The following is a 17,058-nucleotide window of genomic DNA, read 5'->3' as shown; positions in this document are numbered from 1 at the left end:
CCATAGGTTGAGGACTGGGCACAGTGTGCAGAGGAGATTACATTGTGCATTGTGTCACCGCCTGAAAACCAGGACAGACATCAATTGCCACCGCTATACTGGAACCTGCTTGGCTGATTTTCTCTAAATAATTTATTTAGTGCTCATGGTGCCTAAAATATGATTAATTAAAATTCTAATCATCCATCACACCCCATGAAACATGATTAACATTCATCTAAAAACTACCTTCAGCCTATACCGGGCAGACCCAAAATCCTATTATTTGGTCTATTAGTCTTCCTGTTAGTATTTTTGGATTGATACTTTAAATAGGTGTTCCCTAAGAGTGCCTATAAATAGGATAATACGTATGCATGACAATAATCCTTTAATGGAAAGTGGTCTCTTTTTGAATGCTATGGGAAGAGGTAATTTTTCAATCAAAGAGTTAAGGTGAGCATTTATTTAAGCAGGGGACAAATTGTGGGCATTTTTGGCATTCACTTCCATCCTCTCTCAAAAAAACCATGATAAGGCTGCATTCACAGAAAAGTTTAAAAATGGCTGTATATATGGGTAGCATACGGCCCCCTGAATTTCAATGGGCAATACAGCTGTCCATTTACATGGCCGTATTATACTCCGGGCTGAATAAAAATATACATCATGTCCTATTTTCTCATGTATTTCTGTTCCGTATGCCCCATAGAAGTCTATGGGAACTATAAAATACGGTTGCATACATGCTGCATACGACTGTGTACCATATACAGGCGGTCCCCTACTTAAGGACACCCGACTTACAGACAACCCATAGTTACAGACGGACCCCTCTGCCCACTGTGACCTCTGGTGAAGCTCTCTGTAAACTTTACTATAGTCCCAGGCTGTAATAATCAGCTGTAGTGTGTCTGTAATGAAGCTTTATTGATAATTCTTGGTCCAATTACAGCAAAAATTTTGAAACTCCAATTGTCACTGGGGCAAAAGAAAAAATTTTGTCTAGAACTTCAATTATAAAATATACAGTTTCGACTTACATACAAATTCAACTTAAGAACAAACCTCCGGACCCTATCTTGTATGTAACCCGGGGACTGCCTGTACTTCCATATATATGTGTCAGCCAGCCAATAGTCAGCCACCGATCATTTGCCAATCCACCATAGAGGCAGTCCCCGGGCTACATACAAGATAGGGTCTGTAGGTTTGTTCTTAAGTTGAGTTTGTATGTAAGTCGGAACTGTATATATTATCATTGTAATCCCAGCCAGAACTTTTTTGGTCTCTGTGACAATTGGATTTTAAAAATGTTGGGTTGTCATAAGAATCAGGATTAACAATAAAGCTTCATTACAGACACCTGTGATAACTATTACAGCTGTTTATTGTAGCCTGGGACTAAAGTACAATAAATTACCAATATCCAGAGCTCCGTCTGTAACTATGGGTCGTATGTAAGTCGAGTGTTCTTAAGTAGGGGACCGCCTGTATTGTATACGACTACTGTACGAATATGATGACATACATGCGCATAAGGATGAAAATCGCCATGTATATACGGATTCATATAGCACAGAAAAACAGGACTGGAGAAATCACACATTGGTGTAAATGCAGCCATACTGTAGAAGCTGAAAAATAACTTATAGATCCTTGTAAATGGTGCCATTCAAAAAACAACTCGTTCAACAAAAAACAAGCCTTACATACTAACTTTAATAGCAAATAAAAAAAATTGTTACTCCCGCAATACAATGATGAATAGGTGTGTATATAAAATAATTTTGTACCCAAAGTAACATTTCTATCCTGTTTTTATATCATACATCCAGATTTCATAGGGTGGATGAAATGAGGATTCCACATAAGTCATAGTGCTTGACTGATATTTTACTTTAAATATCACAATACACGTTTTATTGAATTAGACAAAAATAAAATCTATGCATTACGCGCCGTAACATGGATTTCTGGTCAACGTGCGGCGCCTAGTATGACGTCAGCAGTGGCGCGTCATAATAGGCGCCGCACGGGAGAGAACAGTTGCGGCGCCCAACACGATGTTAAAGAAGACAGAAGACGGCGCGGAAGCAAAAAGTGGAGCCGGGAAGCCAGAAGTGGAGCCGCGATGACATCGGGGGAGCAGCGCCGCGCATCGGGGCCACCGGAGGGTGAGTAAATAGTTTATTTTTTTTTTAAATTCTGGGCTGACTGTATACTACTGGGGGCATGCTGTATATTATTGGGGGGCAGGCTGGGGTGGCTGTATACTACTGGGGGCAGGCTGGGGTGGCTGTATACTACTGGGGGCAGGCTGGGGTGGCTGTATACTACTGGGGGCAGGCTGGGGTGGCTGTATACTACTGGGGGCAGGCTGGGGTGGCTGTATACTACTGGGGGCAGGCTGGGGTGGCTGTATACAACTGGGGGCAGGCTGGGGTGACTGTATACAACTGGGGGCAGGCTGTATACTACTGGGGGCAGGCTGTATACTACTAGGCGCAAGCTGTATACTACTGGGGGCAAGCTGTATATTATAGGGGGCTGGCTGGCTATATACTTGGCTGGGTCTGTGACCAATGTATTTCCCACCCTCGGCTTATACTCGAGTCAATAGGTTTTCCCAGTTTTTGTGGTAAAATTAGGGGTCTCGGCTTATACTCGAGTATATACGGTATATAATGCACATGGCTCTTTGCTGGTGTAGACTTCTCTGACACATGGACCACTAATTTTAATTAGGAGAGGCCACCTCTTAATCCTTATAAGCCCTTATAGTTTTAGTTTGGTTTTGCATTGACATGAATGAAAACCCTAAAGTTGGATTCTGAATCACACAGATCAACAGAAAATGTTAGCACAATATATACATAGTTATATGGAAATATGGAGCATAATTATGAATGTAGTCTTACCACCTCTACCAAGCATCATAATCCGCTACCAGCATAGATAAATGTACAGGCAATCCCCAGGTTATGTACAAGATAGGTTCTGCAGGTTTGTTCTTAAGTTGAATTTGTATGTAAGTTGGAACTCTATATTTTATAATTGTAACCCCAGCCAAAAACTTTTTGGTCTAATGTGACAATTGGATTTTAAATCTTTCGGATTGTCATAAGAACCAGGATTAACAATAAATCTTAATTGCAGACACCTGTAATAACTGTTAGAGCTGATCATTGTGGACTTGGACTTAAAAACAGTAAATTACCAACATCCAGAGGTCCGTTTGTACCTAGGGGTCGTCTGTAAGTCGGGTGTTCTTAAGCAGGGGACCGCCTGTACTATGATTTTATAAACAACTTTTTTATTTCTATCCATAATGTGATTTTTGAGAAATTCCCATTTTAAGTCATATGCTAATTAGGCAGTTGGTGCACCAAATTCATGTCCTCAGCACCTAAAGCACTGCTATGTCTGCCTGGACCACTACCCTTTCAGATAAGCAGGACATTTGTCTTTTTAGAAGCCACACTGCAAGAAAAAGTTTGTGGTCCAGGCAGGAATAGCAGCGCTACCGATGCTGAAGATACAAACTGGGTGCACCAACTGTCTAATTCCCATTAAAATGGGAATATTTCGAAATGGCATAATGGAAGAAATAATAAAGGTATGTTGGAAATAACAGCACATTTCTATACAACATGCTGCCAGCAGATTATCAAGCCTGGTGGGGGTGGTAGACTCCTTTTAAAGAGAACCCGTCATGCAAAATAACCCCGTAAACTAAATATATTTTCATAAACTGCCATTAGAGAGCATTGCCTCTATCCCTTCATCGTCCCTCTACATGCCTGTAAACCTAAGCAATGAGGTCCTAAAACTGTATGCAAATGACCTGTGAAATGTCCAATGAGTCATTAGCATATTCAAGCTGTGCAGCTTATTCATGAGTGGGAGGCACAGCCACACCCCAGTGCGTGACTGACAGCCTGTGCAATGGTGTGAGGCTGTGTAATGAAGTGATGGCTGCTACATGTGCTTGCTGGTGGCCACGCCCCTTGCAGCCTGTGTGTGTGTATAGGAGAGATACAACAGCTCCAGGATGCGGCCATGTTATAGCAGGACATGTCAGGTACTTGTGTAGCTGATGTCTGTGTCTCTCACCTGTATATTAGGAGGATGCAGCATGTCAGCAGATACAGTACACACACTAGCAATGCTTTACTATACATTACACACAGACATGAGCAGGGGGAGGAGAGGGGAGGGGTAACAGGGGTGACATCACTGCCTCTGACCATGTGACCAGCCTCATTTACATAATAAAATATAGATGATTTTATAATGATTAATGTATGAAATGACTAGATAAAGGCAGGGATGGGATCCTTGTGAGCTGCTCCAACAGGTAGAGGTCACAGGACTAGTGGCAGAGACCTGATGACAGGTGTCCTTTAAAGAAAATCTGCCATTAAAGCTAACCCACCCAAAATAAATACTACTTTAAAAATTATGGTTAAAAAGCATTGCCTGTATCTCTAAATAGGTTCCTTTTCATGGCCTCAATTTTAAAAAATCAGCTTGCAATGACACTGAGTCCTGCATAGTAAATTTTACTCCCTTCTTGTTCCTGATTGACAGGTCTCACTGTTAGGACATGCTGCTGTATGGAACTGCTCTGTTCCATCTATGGTCACTTGACCACAGTGATGTCATCTAAGGTCCTGTTACATTAGAAGCCTTTACCCCGTGTATATATTTGATCACATGAAATGACATCATGTCTCCATAGACTTTTAGCTAAGGCTGTCAGTTAGTTGATAAGACTCTGTAGGAACCTGTTACTAGCTGTATTTGTGAAAATGTGCTGACAGGTTCTCTTTTATAATTCTGCTCCTTAATTTCTTTGTTCCACACTGATTACTAGCTGTATATTTAAAAAAGGTAACAAGAAGCTAAAATGTGAAATAATGTAAGCTACTGATACCGATCCTATGAGGACGTGGTCCCTTTGGGTGTTTATTATTCTACCAGATAAAAAAGACATATATGTTGCTGAGCTACTTTTAGGAACCAGGTTCCTCCAGATCGCTGGGCTCTTAATCCACTCAAAGCAGTAAAGACCAGGCACACTTTATGCATCTAAATAACAGTATTTAGTACGTAATAAATTCTGCATGGGGATGTGACTTGTCATTGTCACCGACACACCTGGGTTCCAGCGAGGTTACCCCCGGCTCCAGACCAAATAAAAAAGAAAGAATTATATTTTGTAATGACCTTTAAGAAGCTTGGGGAAGGTCACCGCTCCCTCACTGGCTCCTGAAGTCTTTTCATTAGTTTTTCATTTGCTTGTGGACTTCAGCCAATAATGGATTCTCTCGGTCACACTCGTGATTCAGCTTTCTACAGAGCCGAGCGCAGACTCCCATCCTGGAGAGGAAAAGAAGGCAGATTTTAATTGCTTATTTACTGTAACTCTACAAAATGGCATATATTTCATCCACAGTGACCTAAAGGAATTAGTACAAATACTCAGGCCCCCTAAAGCTGCATTTCCATCCCCTATTGCCATATTTACTGTTATCTATTCAGTCTAACCGATTTCCATTCCAAAACAGATATCGATCACACTTCCCAAATTTCCCAAGAGAGGCTAGAATTTCCAATCTTTCCCAGGTTCATAAACTCACCAGAGTTTTGCATGAGAATGCAAATACTTTTTGTGAAATTCAGTAACACTATCAATCCCTTTACTTTCCAAGACCACCTCCAATATAATAAATTCATTAGCCTAGCCTCCAAGGATGTTACAATTAACATCTGTTGTATCTCAGAACACCAAAGAACCAAATTCCTACCAAACTACCAAATTTTATAGTCTTTATTGGTAATGCATGTTTGCATCACTGGAGTTCTTTCTAGATATGTGTCTGATGGTTAAAGGGGTATTCAAGGAATACAAATGTCTGCTACAAAAATCCATAATGCTATAAATAAGTGAATGCAACAAAACTCAATGTCATTAATCACAGAGTGTAGATACATTTTTATTGGCTTTCTAAAGGACACAACACAGGATACTACAAGTCCTATGATCCCTGAGTTCTCAATAACAGCTCCTCCTTCTCAAGCTCTGCTCCCAGTGATGATCTAACACACTGGGGCTTATTTACTAAGGGTCCCGCCGCAAAATTTCCGAAAGGTTTTCCAAAGTTTTCGGGGATCGGGACGCTGGGACATGGATTTAGAAAGGGATTGTGTTGCACAGGAACGGATTTTGGAGCATCGGCACCGCCTTTCATGCAACAGAAATCTGGGAGGGGCCGGGCCATCGAAATCGGACAGAGCGCAGGATTTAACTTTAAAATTGCATAGCAAGCCAAGCACTTACATACACTGGGAAGAAGAAGGTGAACTCCGGCGGACCTGAGTGGGGAACCTACATTTGGAGGAAATTGGGCGCACAATGTAAGTGAATCGTGGCAGAGTTCCTTCTCGTCGGACACTCCAGATCGGGAAACATGCAGGACCGGGTAAGTAAATGTGCCCCACTGTCTGTTCTGCACATTGCAATGCACATTGCCCCGATCAGCCTCACTACAACCCTGGCCATACTGGATGCATTGCAATCAACCAATTTCAGCAAAACATACTGAGGATCACATGACCGTCCCAGGCAGGTGTAGGACAAGTTATATGGACATTGACCAGCGACCATCTTCTGTCCTGTGTCACAGGCCCAAAATCAATGGACTGATTAAAGGACCAGTATTACTATGTATGTCCACAACAAGGGAAGCAAAATTAAAAAAAACACCAATTACATATTAACTTATATTTTAATGACCAATTTGAATATGAATTATGCTTATGCCTGGAATATCCCTTTTGTGATCTCAATGTGCCCTATGTAAATAAAGCAAGTGCATAGCAGTTCCATAGTAGTGAAAAGAGCAATGGCCAACTCATGCTGTAGACAGGAGATAAGTATCATTAGTTGGAAAACCCCTTGATCCCCATATCTACCCTAGACCACAAAAGGTGAAAGGGGTATAACAAGTTGGATTGCTATCTCCCTGATCCTTCACTGATCATGAGAACAGGGATCTTGTCTTCACTAAAGTGTCAGATCAATATACTTCCTTCTACTCTACTCAATATTATGGGACTCAGATCACTCATAATATTCACTCAATTCTAGGACTCATGTATCTCTAGGACTTTTACAGACATATATAGAAAGTTTCTTAAAGCCATTAGTATCATTAATTTATGCAAAGATTGTTAAAAGTTTGTAATTGTTTAAACCACTCTAGACTTCCAGAGATACTAATTAATCCCGAAGGACGAGACATGAAACAAAAGTAAAATACAGTATGTTAATTCATATAATAGTTATAGCAACAGAGGTATGCTGCAAGTGTGGCAGACCCATTTGGACACCCTCTATCCTATCCAACCTTTTTTGCCTAGGGACCTGCTGTAAACATAAATTTTCTCCAGGGACCGGTGGGTGGGGGTATGCGGTCTGGAATGATAGTCTCATAGCCAAAAATGTATGTTTGCATGCCCCACCATAACTCCCTGTGTGCCAAGCTTATATTATCTGATTTCCTGAAGAAGCAACCCCCCCACTTATATTGCCCCCTTACCTGCACCATGCCCCCTCTCATATCTGCTTCCAATACTCAACCCAATCCTTACTCGTTCCCTTGTAGCAGTCTTCTCTTCCTTCACTTCTCTTCTACATTAGTGCATGGCTGTAATGTCAGGAGACATGATGCGATGACATCACCATGTGTGCCGGCAATAGAGCAATGCATTAACGTGAAAATTAAGGAAAGGAAGAGATGACTTCTGTAGGGGAACGGGGAAGGTGAGTATTGTTTTTTTTTTTTTTGACAGAGGCGCTCCACGGCCCGGTCTTGAGCCATGGACTGGTGGTTGGGGGAACTCTGCTACAAGGGACCATCCATGTTACAAAGGATTTTTACTTTATTTTAGTTTTTTTAATTTGAAAACTTTATACAAACTCATTCTTCGCTCAGTACTCAGATCATGAATATTATGTGTAAGCAACATTCAAGACTGACACTTATGCCGCATAGTAGAAGCAGTAGAAGATGGGATAGTACTTCTCAGTTCAAGGCAATGTATTGTTCAAGATGGGTGGATAGCTGGGGGCACCGTTCTGACAAATGTAAAATTCAGCACTTTGCTCAGCTCCATTATTTGCCTTCATTTCTCCAAAATGCCTCAAAGGAAAGAAATGGCAGGAACAACCTATCACTGCCAGCACAATGAGAACACATAAACTCATGTCTAACCGCAGTGGGTCAATTAAGAGACAATCATATTTGAAGTAGCAATCCTTTGTTCAGTTTTGTGTTGAGGGTGACAGGTCACTTTAATTAAAATCTATGTACAAAGAACCAGCAATGTCGTTCAAAGTCCCCAAGATGAAATGAGAACCGAGAGCAATAGTATTGATCTGACCTGGATCCTCCATAAGTGTAACGTATGTGGTGAACGACTCAAGAAGCTTTCCATTAGCCAGAGGCCATAATGAGCCATGAAGATGGTCTTCTTGATCTTTAATATTTTTGTAAATTTTAGTTTTCCTATCTTTTAAGAGGCTCTTACTGTAAGAGTGTGTTGTTGACATTCATAGTCACATTAGATTCATCAATACATGCCATGTTAAGCAAAATTCTGGTCAATAAATTCTACAGAAAATGTGTTGTAGTAAACAAGACTCTTAAGGTCAATGCTGGGAGAAGATATGGATTGAGTGTTTAATATGACGTACATTGACCTTAAAAGTACATAATGAAGGAGATTTATTAAGGCACCTAATCTCATCCCCGCTAGTTGGGACTGCTTTCTGGTAGGCTCTTTGGGTGTGTGTCGGGAGGAAAAGCAGGTTACCATATTTACTACGGTCTCCACTGGAAAAAATGGAGGTGACTATTGCAGACATCTCCTCAAAGCCAGACCTGGTCTACAGGTCCGATCTGGTGGAGATTGCGCTCGTATCTACTAAGAGGCCCTAGTCTCTTAGTAGATTTGGAACACCAGTCTTAATGAATTCCCCCCATTGACTTTAAAGAGAACCCGTCATGCAAAATAACCCCCCTAAACTAAATATATTTTCATAAACTGCCATTAGAGAGCATTGCCTCTATCCCTTCATTGTCCCTCTACATGCCTGTAAACCTAAGCAATGAGGTCCTAAAGCTGTATGCAAATGACCTGTGAAATGTCCAATGAAGCATTAGCATATTCAAGCTGTCCACTCTATTCATGAGTGGGAGGCACAGCCACACCCCCAGTGCATGACTGACAGCCTGTATAATGATGTGAGGCTGTATAATGATGTGCTTCCTGCTGCTGGTGGCCACGCCCCCTGCAGCCTGTGTGTATAGAGAGATACAGCAGCTCCATGCAGCCATATTACAGCAGAACATGTCAGATTCATATGTAGCTGATGTCTGTGTCTCTCACCTGTATATTAGGAGAATGCAGCATGTCAGCAGATGCAACACACACTAGCCATGCTTTACTATACATTACACACAGACATGAGCAGGGGGAGGAGAGGGGAGGGGTAACAGGGGTGACATCACTGCCTCTGACCATGTGACCAGCCTCATTTACATGATAAAAAAATAGATGATTTTACAATGAATAATGTATGAAATAACTAGATAAAGGCTGGGATGGGATCCTTGTGATCTTCTCCAACAGGTAGTAGTGACAGGACAAGTGACACAGACCTGATGACAGGTGTCCTTTAAGGATCACTTTAGATCCAACGAGAATGAAGTCTGCCGCGATTCACTACGAACGTGTGCCCGATATCCTGCATGTGTCGCTTCCCCGAGTTCACCTTCTTCTTCCCGGTGTATGTGAGTGCTTGGCTTGCGACACAATTTAAAATCTTAAATCCTGCGCGTTGTCCATCGTCCGATGGCCCGCCTCCACGATTTGTGTTGCCTGAAAGCTGCCGCAATTTCGACACAAACCGATCACGTGCAACACAATCCCCGGTGCAATCCCCAAAAAGTCGGGAAACCCAACAAAAATGCGGATGCAGGACCATTAGTAAATAAGCCCCATTGTGTCATACCTAGTGCAAGGCATAAAAAGGTTATCCATTACTCAAACATCCAAAAACAGAATCATAGCACCCCATCATCATATGGAATGCTAAACATTGCAAGGATTCGGAGTTGATGGAAGAGGTGAAAAACAGAATATTAGAATACAATAAGTGCTTCATATAACATATGCAAAACAAAAACGGAGTCACACAATGACCAAAAAGACCCAAGGCCATAAGATAAAATTTCACAATGCCAAAACGTAAACAATATAACAATATTTCACACTGGAGGACCCAGCATTTACAAGTCCTAATGGATACCTTGTAATATCGCATTTGTCCTGTAGGAATGCTGCAGGTAGATGAGATACTTGTTCCTCAAAACCCCAACAGTTGATCTAACACTTTCTGCTGTAGAGTTTTTAATTTTTTAATAATTTTTTTGGATTACATGTGAGCTTTGTCTGTTATGATGTGGATGGACATGTATGGATACTGTGATTGTAGTGCTGTCATCTCGTGCTAAGCTGTAGCTAGATCTCATTAGTGTCTCACAGAAGCGGTCTTATCTAAGTGGTCTTCCCAGACATCAGTAAGGGTCACCTCATCTGTTCAACGCTTTAGCTGTGTAACATAATGAAATATATCAAAGAAACTTGGTTACAAGGGAATTTAATTTGTGCACATAATGGGTAGCTGTCAGGCCGGAACATAACTGGAGACATGCAAATGTTTTATTTCTTGTATTTCAGATTGTAAATGGTCATGTTGGAAATACATGTTTAGGAAATACTAAATAATCCCTGTGATTCCATCAAAACCAATGGGAGGACTTTGAGACAACAATGCCACATCTATGAAGGTCACCAAGGTGGAGATACATCGAATCGATCTAAAATCTATCTATCTATCTATCTATCTATCTATCTATCTATCTATCTATCTATCTATCTATCTATCTATCATCTATCTATCTCATATCTATCTATCTCATATCTATCTATCTATCTATCTCATATCTATCTATCTATCTACCTTTCTATCTGCCATCTATCAAGCATCGATGACATCTTATTACCTATTTAGGCTCATTAGATAATTGGATAGCTAAGTGAAAGAAAACAGATAATTTGCTCTTGTTTTAGAATTGCCCTTCCAGATGTTAACCTCTGAACGATCGTAGACCTACAGGGACTACTACACACAAAACACTATCCCTAGACCCCCTTAATTACTGAGAAATATATGATATAGTAGAAGAAGAAAGCTGTCACTTTGAGTAATGTTCATTGGTGGAAGAAGAACGGAGTTATATCTTTGCCTTTGTCCTGAACAAAAATGTACCTTCAAACCTCAGCAAAGTGACATCTTGGGGTTCTGCTCTCTTTACCTTGATCTGGTTTCTTCTCTTCTGATTGGCTCTTGAGATTTTTAGAGACAGTGGGAAGGAGAAGAAGCAAAACTGAACTGAGAGTAGGAGGAGAATCGTGCGATATCACACCAATGGCAGCACAGAGGATATTGATCTTCGTTCCGCAACTCTCAAATTCCAAAAACTGTGTGGGGCACCCATGGTCTCTGGAGACCCATGCAATTAAGTAGGACATGTGAGGGATACATTTGCCTCTAGTCTTATTTAAAACATCATTACCTACAATTGTGTGCTATGCTCTTCTTCTATTATTCCCTCTAGAAAGTTATGAAAAACAATGCTAACTGGGTATTGAAATCCTCCAAGGAGCCAAGGCTCCTTACCTACATGTTGTTGCATTGGTAACACCAATAAGGAGCATGCATAAAGACTGTCGTTTTTCGTGCAGAAGAAGGTCTTCTCATACATTAGGCAAAAACTATGGAAAGGGCTAGCTATATTAGACTCCACCAAAAAACTCCAAAAGAGGCCAAGTTTTTTTGAGACGGGTCGGTAAAAAACCTCAAGTTTTCGAAAAGGTGTTTCTATCAATCTATTCATAGCTTTATCCATCTCTATCTTCCGATCTGTATCTTTCTATTGGTCTGCCTTGCAGATTGGGCTAGGAGACATTTATAATAATGGTAAGGCGTTCATCTCCTTGTACATCCATCCTCATGTCCTTGGCATTCCCTTGGTGTCAGGACTTGGTGTGCTCGTTGCTCCTCAATCAATTGCTGGGTTCTTAAGATCTCCTAGCAGTGAGTAAGAGAGATGAATGGCGTGATTACTAATTGATCAATAATTCTGGCAGTATTAATGGTGTTTGTTACTCGCCAGGAAAATAACAGTCTACAAAGTGCAAACAAGGCAGCAGAGCAGAGCATCTGTCATTATCCTCTAATTGTCACTGCTGAGTCCTGAAACCTTGTGACTTCCTCACGGGAGGAGACAGGTCATCAAGGGCAGATAGCAGGACAGATGCTTTCATACATCTACATGATACATCTACATGATATGGAGAGAACAGCTTCATTATTCACATCTTTCATCCATTTAGAGTAAAAAAAAAAGAAGAGCGGAGAAGGCAATGATCTAACCTCGTGCCCTCAATGTAAGGAAGACTTCAGCCCTACAGTTACAATTCACAATTCTTACAATATTTCATCTTAGGGGGGAGCATGGGGGTGACGTTTGGTTCTTTTATTAAACAATGCCCTTGGACTGTCACAGAAATTAAAGGAGCTGTTTAAAGCTATTTCGGTCCTTGCGGCAGAAGTTAACAACCTGGTCTAGAATATATTTTTCAAATGATGTGTATCTTGGGCAACTACAGAGACTTTCTTTATTGTCGGCCTCTAAACGAGAGGAGAACCCATTGATTTTGAAGGGACTGCATAGTAGCCATTCTATGTGACAGTGTTGTCGTGTCTGGAGAGGGGGAGGGAAGAGGAGGTGACCTGTGTCCATCACCTATAACCAGTGATAGCCTCTAGCTGTATTTTCCTCTCCTTACTTCACTGTCCTTTGATAATATGAGATGACCACCAACCTTCGGTACAAGCTCAAAAAAGTTATGGGAACCTGTCAAAGTGGCGTCAGCAATAATTCCCTTTCCAAAAGTGCCCTCACTATGCATTTTGCTCTCAAGAAACATAATTAGAGGCTTTTCAAATTTATCTTAACATTGGTGGGAAGTACAGGCGGTCCCCTACTTAAGGACACCCAACTTACAGACGACTCATAGTTACAGACAGACCCCTCTGCCCACTGTGACCTCTGGTGAAGCTCTCTGGAGGCTTTACTATAGTCCCAGACTGCAATGTCCAGCTGTAAGGTGTCTATAATGAAGTTGTATTGATAATCCTTGGTCCAATTACATCAAAAGAATTTTAACTCCAATTGTCACTTGGGCAAAAAAAAAAATTTGTCTGGAGCTACAATGATAAAATATACAATTCCGACTTACATACAAATTCAACTTAAGAACAAACCTACAGAACCTATCTTGTACGTAACCCGGGGACTGCCTGTAGTTTCATCCTGTCATGCAGTCACTAGGGGCATCGAATTCCCATTTACATAGAAAGTTTTTGGTCATTCTTGCCACTTTCCAAACAAGGGATAGGATAATGTTTGGGACATCAGCCTCTTTTAGGCCAGAATACTAGTGTAAAACACTCTTTACTCTGCTATGTTTTGATGCGATCGATTCATGAAAACGCCTTTGCCTTGCATCAAACCCATAAGTCTTGATAAACGTTTGTGATAAAGGGCTTTGGTGGCATTATTGAATAGGGTGGAAAAGCACCTTTAAAACTTATTCTCTTGCGTGAGACAACACAGTAGTGAATTCCCCTACAAAAGATTTAAAAAAACCTATGATCAAAAAAGTCCACACAATAGATGAAGCAGGTCCCATGTGTCCCATCCAGACCCCAATCCCAAAATATGTTAGTACCAAAACAATATCGGAACCAGGAGCTGGAGAGGGTAAGTACATGTTCTTTATTTTTCCGACTCCAGCCCGACCCCCACGGAAAAGCCATTTAAGTACAAGCCCAGAGTATCCATGGCTCTGAGACCATTCTTTGAGGGCTTACTCTCTGTTTAGAGATAACAAAGATCTCTCTTCTTTCTGTCACTTTATCATGTCAGCATTTCGGTCAGATATGACAGCAAGAACAGCAAAAGCTTCTACATAATAGACGCAAAACCCTGAGGATCCCATTATAAGCCGAAGAAATCTGTCATACGACGGACATGGCACAGTTTTGTGGCTTCCATTATGAACAAAAGCTACTAGCCTTAATATAATTTTCAGAAATGCTGATTCTCCTTGTGGAGGTCAAGATGGTGGGAAGTTTTTGGGGGTTGTACCCCTAGAGAAGTATTCATTAGACTTTGCACGGTTGTTACAGGTATATAACAGGTGTCTGCGCTGGGATTGTGTCACATGTGATCGGATTGTGGCGCAGCTGCACTGGCTTCCATGCGACAGAAATCAGGGGGGGGCACAAGTGTCCGGAATTTGTCCGGCCTGGTGTAGAACTGCGCTGTAGCCTGCAATCGTACTGTAGTGAGTGTACGACTCAACAATTGACAAAATCCTATTGGCAAAACCCCCAACCCAATGGCGAAATGGACTGATTAGTCGCTATTCCCTGCTCTGTGCTGGAAATTGTGACTAAATCATGGCTTGTATGCCGGTATTCAGATGTACAATCCTTGATACATTCCCCCCAACCCCATAGTTTCTATTTGCAGACAGTGAGTTATAGTATATGATGATAGATATAAAACACTTTTCAGAATTTCCCCCTGCTCTATAACATGCTGCCTGTGGATAGGACACTATATAGAATCTTATGCTCTATAGAACGCAGCTCACATATGGAATTGATAAAAATAATGGTTCCAATTTGTCACATAATGGCATATCACAATGAAAAGCTGATCTTCCTACCTAAAACAGCATGGAGTTTAATATCTGTAAAGTTGGATATACCATAAAACAGGATCCATGTCCTTCGTTGTATGAAATATGTAAATGTTTTTACACTAGAACAGTTTATTTTTTACCAAACTCTAAAACACAATGACCTTGAAATATCACAGTAAATGGATATTCACATTGTGTAGTGGGAATGACACTGTAATGGGATGATGTCATCTAAAATGAACCCCAGACCTTGGAATAGTTTTTGAAGCGATCCGAGCAATTATCCAGCAATAGACCTCAGATGAAACATGCAGCTACGCAGAAGAGGCAAAGCCTATTGCAGTCAATCCTCGTAGCAAATATTACAATCCTAAGACTAAGTATAACGAATATGTCCCGAAAAGACAACGAGCATCTGGCAAATCCCAAACAGACAGTAAGTGACCCCTTAACAATCCTCTGCTAAGTGGAGTTTTGTGTCACCATGAGATTCCCTGCTGTGATATGTCTTAGCTCAATGTGAAGTGAAGGTCATGAGCCTCATATTCATATGAATGACCTTAGTAGACATGCTTCTATTGACTCCTACGGGACAGGTAAGGGCCACTTATTAGGTGACGGCACACAGAGGCACCAGCCTTGAAATAATAGACAGCCAGCTAAATGTAAGAGGTTACCAGGGTCTAGAACTTGGTTCATATCCAAACACTTACAGATAAAGTAGGAAATAGTTTGTTTTGTGGAGAAATTATTTTTGTAGAGCAATATTCCATATGCATTTTGTCATTATACGTACATATAGTTTTCATTCCTACATCAGGGAGAGCTGGCAAGACCAAAAACTAGCTGTCCGAAATAGGATTTGTACCCACGCCTCTATTTGGAGAGTTAAAATTAGTTCAAATTGGCATATGAATTCTGTTGGATGTTGACGTATCTGAAAGCCACTCCCCAGTTCAAGACAACCACACCCTTTTCCACCAAGTCCGACCTATGTGTCCGACAAGGCCAAAAAAATATGTAAATGATACTCACCACCTGTAAGTCAATGGGGCTCATTTGCTAAGGGTCCGAATCGCGCACTTTCGTCGGATTTTTTCGCCGATTTCCGCCGAATTGCCCAGGGATATTGGCGCACACGATCGGATTGTGTCGCATCGTCGCCGCCTTGCATGCAACGGAAATCGGGGTTCGGATTCGGACAAACTGCGGTATTTAAAAAAGAATTTGTGTCGCTTGACACGCACTTACATGCACCGGGACGAAGAAGGTGGACTCCGGCCGACTGCGGCGCAGATGGTGGACATCGGGCGCACGACCTTAGTGAATCCCGGCTGACGTGTATCTACATCGGACAACGTGCCGCAGGAACGCGACTGGACCGGGTAAGTAAAGGTGCCCCAATATTTAGGTAAACTCCACCAGTACCTTTCCGCAACCTGTAATTCTTGTTACTACATACATACTATAACTCTTCTGTCTTGTTCCACATGTGTGCTGCATTGACAAGTTTCCATAAGCTGTCAACTTTTTCACCTCTGGGTCTATGGTCACTGCCCACTATCCTTAGTCTGAAGCTGGGAGTCTTAGCCTCATTCTGTCTGATTTTCTGTAGAATCACAAGCAAGTCTTTTCTTAAGAACAAGGTGTGCAGTAATTACAATGCTGACAGAGAGAGAAATGAGATGCTCGGTTCAAAGGAACAGCCTCCAGTCTCTTGTTGATTCATTAGCAACATCCTGCAGTGTTCTGCCTTGTAGTGAAAGCTACAGTATATAATATACCATGGAGACAAAGGAATGGCCGTCACGATCAAGAACGCTGCACACTATTGTATGCTATTAAATCGTATGGCTGGAGGTAATGTAACTGCAAAGCAGCAGCAGTGAAGTGCCTAATGGGTTAAAGGGTCAAACCAGTCTGCAAGGTGATCTGAGGTTATAATGATGGTATGGATAAGAATGAAATTGCTCACTCAACAGGCTACATTTCTAAGACGTCGGGAGAAAATTTGCCGCATAGTAATCATAGGTGTATGGGAGCTCTATCACTATTTCTCAAATTGGCAGGTTTCTCTGAGTTTGACTTCACAGTTGGTATAAAGCTAGCTATAAGATGTATCCTATATATGCCAGTGTGACTGTCAAAGGAGAGAAAGGAGTGCAG

At 41.4% G+C, this 17,058-nt stretch overlaps 1 protein-coding gene across 3 annotated transcripts in view; it reads right to left on the bottom strand.

Annotated features, from left to right (window-relative positions):
- LOC140076915 (leucine-rich repeat and fibronectin type III domain-containing protein 1-like protein) overlaps positions 1-17,058 on the bottom strand; it is a 337,193-nt gene that overhangs the window by 184,661 nt on the left and 135,474 nt on the right. For all 3 annotated transcript variants that reach the window (XM_072123711.1, XM_072123712.1, XM_072123710.1), the window contains one exon: positions 5,212-5,364. The gene's annotated coding sequence lies outside the window, so the exon portion shown is untranslated. The remainder of the gene's footprint in view (positions 1-5,211; positions 5,365-17,058) is intronic.

This window comes from Engystomops pustulosus, chromosome 9 (genome assembly GCF_040894005.1).
Source record: "Engystomops pustulosus chromosome 9, aEngPut4.maternal, whole genome shotgun sequence".
Taxonomy (NCBI): Eukaryota; Metazoa; Chordata; class Amphibia; order Anura; family Leptodactylidae; genus Engystomops; species Engystomops pustulosus.
This window is presented reverse-complemented; position numbering and strand designations above follow the sequence as displayed.